Raw genomic sequence first — 13,406 nt, 5'->3', positions numbered from 1 at the left:
ATATTACGGAAACTGGTGGAGGACATGTTTAGCTCTCGGATAGAATCTATACTTACAAGTATTGCTAAAGATATAATTGATTCATTGAATACTTGTGTGGTGGGTATTGATTATTTTTGGAGGCACTCGAAATTCTCATTAGATACCCCTAATTTAACTACAAAGCCCAGGTCCAAACAGAGTCTACAATACCCCAGGTCCAAAGTGAGTCTAGGTTTCATATGGGTGAGAAACGTCCTGGTACTCAATCTCAATTGCAATCTCTGGATAGGACAAAACCCACCCCCTTGAATAGGACAGGAGTAGTCAAGGGGATCCAAGCGGGGGCAGGAGCTCCAAACAGGACGGTCAGAACCAAGGTATACAAGAGAGGAACACTAGACCGAATAGCTGTAGGCTTAATCTTCCCCCAGAAGCCACTCCTCTGGTAGCTGTTCTTTTAGCTGTACCTCCACTTGGAGACCGTGACAATAAATCCACCCGGGCTTTGCTACAGAAAACTAAATATGGTTTGACCAACAGTGTAAAGGCAATTCCGAGGTTTCATCTTACATTATAATGGTAAGACGTGTGGGATGGGTGGGAAACTGCCCCAAACAGCCTAAAGGTGATTGTATTATTTTTAATTTCGATAAACAGGATATTGCCGGCCGGTTGTTTAGGGACAGTTCTTTGATGGGGAGGGGGGCATCAGGGCTATGCCCCTGGGTTTCTTTAACCCACCAATAATAGGAATAAAAGTATTTGGTAGACCTCTAAGATCCCTTAGTGAGGCATGCCCAATGATGTAATATCAGGAGATTGTCTTTCTCGAAATGAAGAACTAACGACCCATTCTGATAGGCCGAGCTGGAGATAGGTAACAGTCCCATAGTCATTATCCTTGCTGACCGCGTATGAAGGAGATGGTTTAGTTTTAAGAAATAGATTTCTCCCACTGTCCCAGGTAGATGTGAATGACTGACTGGAGGCGTCCCATGAGAGCTCCAACGGAGACAGCTAAAATGGCCAGGTTACAGATGTAGACACAGCCCCTAAATGCAAGATCATCAGCTGGAATACAGCGGGCCTTAGAAATAAAAGATGATTCAAGCTGGCTGGGTTTCTTAAAACAACACAACATAATCAGTCTTCAGGAGATGTGGCATTAGGCGGATCATTTGGCTGGATTGGTATAAATCGTATTGTTCCCCCACATGCTCTGCTCCAGCAGGCAGAGCTAAGGGGGTCCTTCTAATGCTTTTTTCGCTAAATCTGAAAGGGTCCCTTATGAGGCTGGAGGCGGGTTCCCATAATTGCTTGATAGTAGAACTGTTAACCCTTAACTCCCCCAAAGTATTATTTGTTAATTTTTATAACTCTGTTGTTAATTTTTATAACTCTGTGGAAAGTAATTTTATACATCAACATTTATGTTACGTGAAATGTTTCCTGGAAGGATGTAGGCTGAAGCAAACACATTTTTACCACATTGTACTTATGGGCAATTTTAACATTCATATTTGTGAATTGAACTGTTATGTTGATGAACATTTAGGGCCAGCTCATTCTGCGACACCCCACTTTGAGCACACACAACAGGAAGAAGCCTTGGAGGACCTTCTGGCTGATGTAGATCTTTTTAACCTAGTTTTAATGATTCAATTGATCGGATCCCCACTTTTCAAGCTAGGGAGAGGGACACCGTTATTGACTACATATTAATCCCCCCTCCCCCCACCATGTTAGCTCTGGTAGTGTTTTACAATGCCAGGAGGTCGCCTTTCAGTGACCACAATCCAGTAATTCTAGTGCTAGATAAAGATTGTGGACTTTTGGGAAAAACGGGTGAGAAAGTGGGAGTTAGTTCCGTGGTAACAACCGATCAGGGGAGGAGGCTTAAATGGGCCAAGGAAACTCTGGAACTTTTTTTATCGAATCTCTATGAAAAGGCCAAAGATAACATTGCAATATTTTTTGATAATAGCACTCCAGGGGATGAGGTCCTTAGAGCCTTTGAAGGCATTTGTGGTTAGGGAGCCTCTGATCTGAATAGGACATCCAAACCCAGACAAACTAAGGGTGAAAGGTGGTTTGACAACAACTGCTCACGGGCCCATCGCAATCTGGCTCAAGCCATGAAAAATATACCTCGAGATAAGGAGCAGGTAGGCCTGCTAAGGAAACAGTATAAGACCTATGTGGAAAAATGTGATCAAAGAGGAGGCCTGGAATTCACTCTTATCTGTGGAAGTTCAGTCAGGGCTCTTTTCTTGTTAAAAACTACCCCACTAATTGAGCCATACCTGAGATTAGTTACTAAGCCTTTCCATCACTGGCTTTTAATCAGGTTTCACTTTAATCTAATTCACGACTCGCTGGGTAATCTGCAGGGCTGGTGTAAACCAGAGGACATAGGTCCATGTCCCTGTGATAATTTCTCATCACAGGATACACTGCACTTGATAATGTTCTGTGACTATTACAATGAAATTCTCAGGAGATTTTTAGTTTCTCTATTGAGGGGAAAGGCCTTTTTACATGTTAGACTGGCATTACTCTATCTCCAACTGCTAAATGATACATGGACATTTTTAATATTGCCAGTTTTCTAGTTGTAGCGGTTTGTCTTAGGAAAAAAAGGTATCCAATGCTAAACATTACACGAAAATGTGTGTTTTATTTTTCTATGAAATTTCTCTTAAATGAGTTTTAAAGTATTGATGTATTTTATAATTGATCCTGTTGTATTAATTCTTCTTTTAACATCGCCCATACATCTTATTGATCATATGATTTTATTATATTGTATATCGTGTACTGTACTTTTATGATTTTATTTAATTGAATAAAGTGATTTCACTGACTGGCTGACTGACAGTACAGGCATAGTAAACAATCAAATTTTTTTTTAAAAACAGTCCGTAATAACGTGGATTGTCCTTGGAGTGAAGAATTCCTAAAGCTCTGAGGGAGAGAAAGGGTCCACAAAAGTGCATGTGCATTCGATTTTTTTTTTTTTACATTTTTTATTGCAGAATCAGATACAGTGAGTCCCTTCCTCATTGCAACCATCAGGATTCAAGCAAGCCGGGCCGAAGAAGGCTGTGATGCCAGAAACCGGTCCCCAGAAGCTTGTTTCCTTCCCAGTATAAGAATTGGCTTGGTAGTTTGGTTTGCCCTGTTCCCATCATGCACTGGGACAGGAACAAACTAATTTGCATATAGCCAGATTCTGAGCTGGGATGGTGCAGTGAGCTAATAAATGGTGATGGATTAAAACCATGATCTCTTGACTTGGTAAGAGTATTCTGCATCATTCAGAAACTCTGTCCATCACCACCCCCCTGTTCCAAAATCAGAATCAGATACAGTATACATTAGTTATCTTCGGGATCTCCTTGTGCAGACTCATTGCTCTCTTATCCCATCCCGGATGCATTGTACACAGCCATTCAGCCCACATCCTGGAGGTTGGGTGGCATCACTCATTCACAAGATGCTCTATCGGCTAGGCTGCCTGCTGTGATCTAAATACAGAGCCATCCGCCCACTGCTTTTCCGCTTTATCGCCCCCTTTCCCCACTATCACTTGACTAGTATTGTTCCTAGGTGCATGTGCATTCGATATAATGTATTAATAACCATCATACAAAAGCAGGAGCCTAGAGTTAGTAAAGTCTGCCTGACCCCCAATTGACGAATAAGGACTTTAAAAGTGCCTATGCCTAAAGTGCAAAAGGATCTGAAGACTGATTACAAAGATCCAAAATCTGGTTTGGTTCAAACTATCTAAGACAATAATAAGAGCAATAAAAACAATTATAATCAAGACCAGGAAGTGTAGCAGCAAAAGTCTATGCTGTAAGAGTTAACGGCATGACCCATCATGCAGTACTATTCCATGTTTAGTACAAAACAAAATTAATCGATAGCTACTTATATAAAATCATTTAAGAAATATTAAAATACAAAAGGATTACGTCAGTTACATGGTCAATGCGTGTCATCTACTAGTCCACATTTTACCTAGAAATTTTGCAACGTCACAGAGAATTACCATGCTGGAGTCATATTTTAAGACATGCAATACATCACTGTGACAGCGGGTACCTAGCTGTTTGCAGATAGGAGCTATCTGCCTAGATCTCAAATGGTGGTACCTAGGGCATGCCAAAAGTATGTGACCATCATATGCACTCATACACCCATACAGACACTCACACACCGCCACTCACCCATTGAATTACTCACACACTTAGGCATTCATGCAAACAATCAATCATACTCCCATTTACTCACCTATACAGTTATACAAACACCACCTCACTTATTTATACAGATACCAAAACATACTTAGGGGCTATTGTATCAAGCCCTTTTCCCATTCGCAAACGGGCCGATTCTCAGATTAGGCCCGTTTGCGAACGGGAAAAAGGCCTTTTGGGATGTACGATCCCAAAAGGGCATAGCAAATTAGAGAATCGCAAAATTTGCGATTCTCTATTTTGCAATTACATTTAAGGAATCACAAATTGCGAAAGCACCTATGTTGTGTGAATTTGGAATAAGAAATTTGCTTTTTTCAAAGTGCCACACCTACATGCCCTTATGGTATGTATGTGCGCCACATGTGCGCACACACATATTTCAGGGGTGCAACAGGTTGTCCTTTTGACAGCCTGTCACCCTTGAAATTGCATTCTCAATTTGCGATTGTCTCATTGCGAATCGCACATTGAGAATGTCTTCCCATTCATTCCTATGGGGCTCCTAGCCCACAGGAATGAATGGGAAGAAATTCCTTATTTACGAATCTCAATTTGTGATTTGCAAATAAGGAATATGTTGGATTCGCAAAATTTTTAGCAAATCCTACGTCATTGCATTTTGCAATTCTCTAATTGTGATTCCCTAAAAATTGCAATGTTGTTATGTTATGTTATATGGATATTTATTGCGCGCACAGTTACTCGTAAGTATCCCGGCGCGAAGCATAACCACAGAGAAGTCGAGAGCTGAACAGCAGAACATAACAACTTTAATAGGCTACATTAAAAAGATGAGTCTTAAGAAGCTTCTTAAAGCAGCCAAGGTCTCTGGTGTCCCTGAGAGTAAATGGGAGGGAATTCCAGAGGGAAGCGGCTTTAACCGAAAAGGATTGACCGCCCAATCTGGTTCGCCGGAAGCGGGGGACTACCATCCGGCGTTGGGAGGCCGACCTAAGGTGGCGACTTGGGACATGAAAAGTCACTCTTTTCCTGAGATAGGCAGGGCCAGTATCATGAAGGGCTCGATGCGTGAGTACCAGGGCCTTGAATTGAACTCTTTGGGCCACCGGCAGCCAGTGAAGATTGGCTAAATGCGATCTTATGCTATTTCGTCTAGAGATACCCAACAAGAGTCTCGCAGCCGCATTCTGGATAAGCTGCAATTTGTTTACCAGAAAGGAGGGGGAACCCAGATACAAAGCGTTAGCATAATCCAGGCGGGACAGTATGAGGGCTCTAGCGACCGTTTCTTTAGCTGGCTGGGGTAAAAGAGGGAAAAATCTACTCAAAGATCTGAGGGTCCCGAAGCAGGCACCCGTCAGACGCTTGAGGACACTGGAATTTGGCCATAATTTTGACGATGAATTACACCATTTTTTGGCATAATTGAACCAGATGTCCGATTTAGAAATGCCTTCAGTATTGACATTCTATATTGATTGTTTGATTACAATGATTACTCCTAGGACTGCAATGTTCATGCCTGACATGTTTTCTCTCGCCTGTTTTCATTGTGTTCCATTGTTTGACTTTCTGTGTTGCGAACTATTACCAGAATGGGACACAATGCCAACACCCTGTTTATACAATACAGATGCATTATACACAATGGATAGATGACTATGTATATTATGTCTTTCTTAATGAGATTATGTTTTGATATAACCCTGTTCTTCCCTCCTGTACCCCCACAATTTAGCTATTCAATGAGCTGTGTCCAGTTGGTTTGCTATTCCGTTCTGTCTCTCTTTGTTGCACATTTATATTATGTTTTCCTCTAAAGTATTTTGGCACACACCCTTTATTTTGCAGATTCGCTTTATAGCTTTTGCCTCCCTATATTATATATTCCTTTCGTGAGTATATCTTATTTACTACCGTATAGACCGCTTTAGTTTCCTCCAGACCTGACTCTGAATGATACTCGTGCTATTGAGGACCCTTCTTACTTTATTTATACAATATATGCCCATATACTGCTTTAAGATGGCCGCCGCGTAGTAGATGGATTACGACCTTACCTTCATGGCCGCCATGTTTTCTGACTTTTACACAAGTTTTGCTGCGCTCACACGCATTCTGGCACTCTGTATAATTCGGCAATGTCTTGTAGGATAATTTATATATTTGTACAGACAGATTTATGTCGTCTCGGTTTAATGGACGGTTCCAGTTACTAGCATATTTTAAAGTAGTGGCTCTTAGACGCATGGACCTAGCATTCATGCTGCTCTAAGATGGCCGCCCCATAGTCGATAGATCATGCCCTTTCCAGTATGGCCGCGACGTTTTTTCACGCTGACGCACGCTTAACTGCGCTCACATACATATTGGTACGTTGTACTAATCGGCAATGTTTTCGCAGTATAATCCTTCTTATATTGCTTCATTCTTTATATATACAGTTTTGGCTAATACCATAGTCTAATCTAGTGATTCCAAGATGCACGTTATTGCATGCACACCGTTTCAAGATGGCCGCCCGCGATCAGACGTTCTTGACTGTTCTAACATGGCGGCTAAATGTACTAACTTGAATATACCTTCCTATACTATAATGGATCAGGCCACCACGCATTTGTCACGACATAGAAACATTTATTAGCCGTCAATTTTATTGATGAAATCGAGTAATTTCGATCCCTTGCTCTCCTCAAACAGGTCTTCGGTATTATTAACATTACTACACCATTATTCTCTTACTCTTACAAGATGGCGGTCGCAATTTGCCGACATCTTACAGCCTGCTCGCGTTTACCGCCGCTCAGGTGAATTTCATCTTTCAATTGAGAGAGGCATATATACGGGTCTAGCCATGGCCGGTTACCATCAGGCGTTATACATACTGAGGGGACGGTTCGTGTGGGCGGTTATCTCCCGCTTTTTCCATCTTCTTCGAGGTGAGTGCTTTTGGGTCTCTTCTTTTATCTTTTCCCCCCCTTTTTTGTTAAACACATATTTTTTAAATTCATATTTTCATTAAAAAAACGTATCTCCTGTAAGGTCTGCTATAGCTTGTCCCCTTAGGGTTTATCTCTTTATTTTGCTTGGGGTTTCGTTTTTTTCAACTCTCTTCCTTAGTTATAGGAATTGTAGGGCCATGACTTTTGCCATCAGGCTTAACCTCTTGGATTGAGGATAGTCATCATAGTTCCCCATGTCTTAAGACCAACAAGCAATACATGGACTCACTTTGTTTATTGGGTTTATATTTTTATATTTTTATGTTCACAGTATGTACAAATCTATGACCACATCGCTTCTTCTCTTGGATGTTTTTTTGATTTTCAGAACTAAGGAGGAAGAAATATGAATACTTTCATTTGAAGTCAGGATATCCGCTGTAAGGGGCTCTTGGCCATCTATAGGTATACTCTATTAATTATTGTTTCTCTTTTAAGCCTTACTACACAAACATGACTTGCAATAATGATTGTAGTCTTCCCTTTTCTCTTTTTTCGTTCATCTAGATTTTAATGTACAACGCTTTGTTGGTGCACTACATATTTATCGGATGAAATAATTGGATATTTAAACATCCTTCTGATAAACGCTGATAGTGTTCTTATAGGTAAGCAGGGTCTATATTTTTGTGCATTTTTAGCTTTGTCACTTCGCCCTTGCTTATCTCTTCTTACTCAGTCTATATTAGACAAGTGTGCATGAGCAACTTACTATCTTAAGATTAAAACTTCTTGAAAGGACTCGAGAAACTGGATTGTCTTGAATTATTATGTCTTTGACTTTTAGAACTAAGGAGGAAGAATCATGGATATTTGCTTTTGATGTCAGAATATCGGCTGTAAGGGGCTTTTGGCCATCCATAGGTATATTCTTTTTACATTTGTTGTTACCTTTCTTCTCCTAACTCTTATTATACATCATGAGGTGCAATAACTATTGTTGTCTTCTTTTTTTTTTCTCTCTTTATTTATTCAGATCTAGTGCACATCGTATTGTTGGTGCACCATATATTTATTCTGATGAGATAATTGGAGTTTAAACCATTTCCTCTGATTAACGTTGATAGCGTATCTATAGGTAAGCAGGGTTTACAATTCTCTGCACTTTGGCTTTGCCAATGCCTAGTTTTTCTAAGATAGTTTAAATTAGACAGTTGTGCCCGAGTCACCGATTATCTAAGTATATTCCCTAAAAAGGACCCTATACACCGGACTGTCCTGTTTAATTACAACAATATATTATAACCATGTTTTTGGCTTATCCCCCTTCATAGTACCTGTGCCAAGACTCCGCGCACACAAGAGACTTAGTGACCGATTTGCTTCATGAATATTCACGTGGATACTCACCATTGTGTAAGTGGTATATTGTCTCGTCTCTATTTTGGATCATCAATGCTGACTCTCTGAACATGATTCCTTTGCCGCGATAGTTTAGTTTACCTGCACAATTAGTTCCTTCCCCTGTTGTTTCATCACTCACATATGGGTCTTTCTTTCGCTTTTGTTTATTTATCATTTTTTAATCCTTACAGTATTGAAAATAAAGATTGACAGAGCTGTCTGCAACCCAACTGATTCGACACCTTATCCTGGATATTGATTTATTTCTTGGTAGGTGCACTTCCCTCATTTTGGGCCTTTTTGTCTTTAGGTACCAGGAGGTTCTCAAATTACTAGATTGTGTACCCCCCCAACACATATTAAGAGATGTTTTGTACCCATTCCACAACAAACTGCATACAATAATGCATGATTTATTGAAACTGTATGTTTTCACCCTTCAACGATGAGTTTCAAATAATTTTATAAAACTGAAATAATATATGTTTCCCCCTTTAGTTCATATAATGTTAACTTGGGGCATCATTCACTGGTTAAATTCCAGGAACGCAGCTATGTTTTGATACTTGTCTTGGAAAAGTAGATTCACTGTTTTTAATGCATGGGACTATTGTATACTCGGCTGGGTGTTGCAATGTTCCAGCTTTTAATTGTATGTGTATATCTTTTGTCTTTTGTAAACACAGCCCTGAAGAAGTCCCGGCAGGGACGAAACGCATCGGCTGTCCTATTCTCACTTTATTGAAAAATAAATCATCTAAACAAAACGGACTTTCTGGACATTCACATTTGTAAAATTTTCATTGATAACCTGTTCATTTCATGGTGCACCTGTGCTTGCAATTAACCCGTCAGACGCTTGATCTGCTCTGCGAACCTCAGATCTTCGTTGAACCAAATGCCCAGGTTCTTAACAGGGCCACCTTCAGAGAGGGGACGGGGAAAATCCGGAGGCCAAACCGATTCAGTGAATTGGCTTGGAAATTGAATGTATAGTAAAATCTCTGATTTTCCCTCATTACATTTGAGTTTGGAATGAGCTAACCAGGTAAAGACTGCTGCCAGGCATTTTTTGCTGCTTCTGTTTCTAGTGTCGAGTTGCCCCATGTAAACAGGAGCTGGGTGTCATCAGCGTAGGCCATAATTTTTGCACCCAGCTCCTCGGCCAGGTAGATCAGCGGGGTCATATAGATGTTAAAAAGAAGCGGGCTCAATGTAGAGCCCTGTGGGACCCCGGTCTGAACAAGCCTGGCCGAAGAAGAGTACGGGGGCATCCAGACTTGCTGATAGCGGGAGTCCAGAAAAGACTCCAACCAGGACCACACAGCCCCCATGATGCCTATCTCAGAGAGGCGAGCCAGGAGGAGTTGGTGAGGAACCGTATCAAAGGCGGCAGAGAGGTCCAATAAGATTAGCACCGCTCTGCCACCCTTGTCCGTGCACTCCCTAATGGCTTCCACCACCTCCACCAAGGCTGTCTCAGTGCTGAAGGAAGCCCTGAAGCCCGACTGGGCTGGATGAAGTGCACCAGACTCCTCTACAAAGGCGTTCAGCTGCCGGAAAACAACCTTTTCGCAGACTTTCGCCAGTGCCGGGAGCAAGGAGATGGGGCGGTAGTTGGCTGCTGTAGCGGGGTCTGCCGAGGGTTTCTTCAGGAGAGGCAAGAGTTTAGCTTGCTTCCACTGCTTAGGTACCACTGCCGATTGTAAAGACCAATTGATCAAAGTAGTGACCTCAAACCCTACACAGTCTGCTACTCCCGCCAGAACTCTTGCTGGACATGGGTCCGAGGGGGAGCCTGATTTTAAAGATTTCAGAAGTGTTAGGATGTCCAATTGATCTACCATAGTGAATTTGGCAAGGCAACTACTAGCAGGGGCACTAGATGCCAGCTCCAAGGGGAGTGAGGCAGCGTTACTCAAAGCTAATCCCTCTTCAATAAGCCTGATCTTATTGATAAAGAAGGAAGAAAGCTCCTCACACCATTCGGCAGAAACCGGGATCCTTTTATGCTCCGCTATAGGTGATAGAAAGCTTTGAACAATAGCAAAGATTTCCTTGTCGTTATTATCCGCTTTTAAGATCCTAGCCGCAAAGTAGGCACCTTTCGTAGTCTTGACTGCAGTGTAGTACTCTCTTTGGGCTGCACGAAGGTCTGCTTTAGTTTGCGGGGAGTATGCAACCCTCCAGAGCCGCTCAAATTTTTTGCAGGACCTTTTTTGTTCTTTTAATGCTGGCGTATACCAAGGTTGGGAAGGTAACACGCGTCGAGAAATATTCCGAGCCGGTTTGGAAATGGACTCAACCCCCCGACTGACCCAGATGTTAAAGAGATCCACTTGGCTCTCTAGGTTGATAGTCCGGACCATTTGGGAGTGCGTGAGAGCTTCCACCAGTCCAGGAATATTAATTTCTCGTGCTAAGGGGCATGACTGGGGGGGAAGATGGTGGAGTGGCAATGCCACATGCCAGGCGAAAATAATGACGGCATGGTCGGACCAGGTAACTGGCTGGGGATCATTGAGGACCAAGGCAAAGTTGGAGCAAACCAAGTCCAACACATGTCCATGAGAGTGCGTTGGTTTCGAAACCCACTGAGTTAGGTGCGTTATGGCCAAAAGGTCTTGAAGATCCAATGAGTCCGAGGAGCTAATGGAATCTAAATGAATGTTAAAATCTCCCAAAAGGAGAAACTTTGGGAAACGTAATGCACGGTCCATCAAAGTATCTCCCAAGGAGTTCAGGAAGGAGCCAATCGGCCCCGGCGGTCTGTAGATCAAGGTCCCTCCCAGGGTAAAATGGGGAGAGAGAGTAAAGGAGAAGTCAAGGGCTTCACCATCCAGCACGCTCAGAGATTTGTCACAGGAGAAAGCCCATGTTTCTCTGAATATAACGATTCAGAAAAGGGGGTGGTGATGAACAGAGTGTCTGAATTAAGCAGACCACTCTTACCCAGTCCAAAGATCAGGGCTTGATCCATCACCGTTATTTATCTCACTGCCCCATCCCAGCTCAGAACCTGGCTATATGCAAATTAGTCTGTCCCTGGCCCAGTGCATCATGGGAACAGGGCAGACCAAACTACCAAGCCAATTCTTCACCAGAAAGGAGACAAGCTACCGGGGACCGGTTTCTGGCATTTCAGCCTCTTCGGCCCGGCTTGCTTGAATCCTGATGGAGCAGTGAGAAAGGGACTCATGTCTGAGTATACCCTGCCACACCTATAGTGGCCAAAAACGATTCAGAAAAGGGGGTGGTGATGAACAGAGTGTCTGAATTAAGCAGACCACTCTTACCCAGTCCAAAGATCAGGGCTTGATCCATCACCGTTATTTATCTCACTGCCCCATCCCAGCTCAGAACCTGGCTATATGCAAATTAGTCTGTCCCTGGCCCAGTGCATCATGGGAACAGGGCAGACCAAACTACCAAGCCAATTCTTCACCAGAAAGGAGACAAGCTACCGGGGACCGGTTTCTGGCATTTCAGCCTCTTCGGCCCGGCTTGCTTGAATCCTGATGGAGCAGTGAGAAAGGGACTCATGTCTGAGTATACCCTGCCACACCTATAGAGGCCAAAAACGATTCAGAAAAGGGGGTGGTGATGAACAGAGTGTCTGAATTAAGCAGACCACTCTTACCCAGTCCAAAGATCAGGGCTTGATCCATCACCGTTATTTATCTCACTGCCCCATCCCATCTCAGAACCTGGCTATATGCAAATTAGTCTGTCCCTGGCCCAGTGCATCATGGGAACAGGGCAGACCAAACTACCAAGCCAATTCTTCACCAGAAAGGAGACAAGCTACCGGGGACCGGTTTCTGGCATTTCAGCCTCTTCGGCCCGGCTTGCTTGAATCCTGATGGAGCAGTGAGAAAGGGACTCATGTCTGAGTATACCCTGCCACACCTATAGTGGCCAAAAACGATTCAGAAAAGGGGGTGGTGATGAACAGAGTGTCTGAATTAAGCAGACCACTCTTACCCAGTCCAAAGATCAGGGCTTGATCCATCACCGTTATTTATCTCACTGCCCCATCCCAGCTCAGAACCTGGCTATATGCAAATTAGTCTGTCCCTGGCCCAGTGCATCATGGGAACAGGGCAGACCAAACTACCAAGCCAATTCTTCACCAGAAAGGAGACAAGCTACCGGGGACCGGTTTCTGGCATTTCAGCCTCTTCGGCCCGGCTTGCTTGAATCCTGATGGAGCAGTGAGAAAGGGACTCATGTCTGAGTATACCCTGCCACACCTATAGTGGCCAAAAACGATTCAGAAAAGGGGGTGGTGATGAACAGAGTGTCTGAATTAAGCAGACCACTCTTACCCAGTCCAAAGATCAGGGCTTGATCCATCACCGTTATTTATCTCACTGCCCCATCCCAGCTCAGAACCTGGCTATATGCAAATTAGTCTGTCCCTGGCCCAGTGCATCATGGGAACAGGGCAGACCAAACTACCAAGCCAATTCTTCACCAGAAAGGAGACAAGCTACTGGGGACCGGTTTCTGGCATTTCAGCCTCTTCGGCCCGGCTTGCTTGAATCCTGATGGAGCAGTGAGAAAGGGACTCATGTCTGAGTATACCCTGCCACACCTATAGTGGCCAAAAACGATTCAGAAAAGGGGGTGGTGATGAACAGAGTGTCTGAATTAAGCAGACCACTCTTACCCAGTCCAAAGATCAGGGCTTGATCCATCACCGTTATTTATCTCACTGCCCCATCCCAGCTCAGAACCTGGCTATATGCAAATTAGTCTGTCCCTGGCCCAGTGCATCATGGGAACAGGGCAGACCAAACTACCAAGCCAATTCTTCACCAGAAAGGAGACAAGCTACCGGGGACCG

At 43.3% G+C, this 13,406-nt stretch overlaps 1 long non-coding RNA gene across 3 annotated transcripts in view; it reads left to right on the top strand.

Annotated features, from left to right (window-relative positions):
• LOC144762055 (uncharacterized) overlaps window positions 1–13,406 on the top strand; it is a 100,753-nt gene that overhangs the window by 44,146 nt on the left and 43,201 nt on the right. The window contains exons 3-4 of one of the 3 annotated variants that reach the window (XR_013596027.1): window positions 8,749–8,827; window positions 9,244–9,286. The exons of 1 other annotated variant lie outside the window; for it this stretch is intronic. This is a non-coding gene — a long non-coding RNA (uncharacterized LOC144762055). Of the gene's footprint in view, window positions 1–8,748; window positions 8,828–9,243; window positions 9,325–13,406 lie in introns of those variants that run through there. One more of the 3 variants, XR_013596028.1, reaches the window with a different exon arrangement.

The sequence above is a fragment of the Lissotriton helveticus genome, chromosome 6, assembly GCF_964261635.1.
Source record: "Lissotriton helveticus chromosome 6, aLisHel1.1, whole genome shotgun sequence".
Classification (NCBI taxonomy): Eukaryota; Metazoa; Chordata; class Amphibia; order Caudata; family Salamandridae; genus Lissotriton; species Lissotriton helveticus.
Note: the sequence above shows the minus strand (reverse complement) of the source record. Positions and strands in the feature narration are given on the sequence as shown.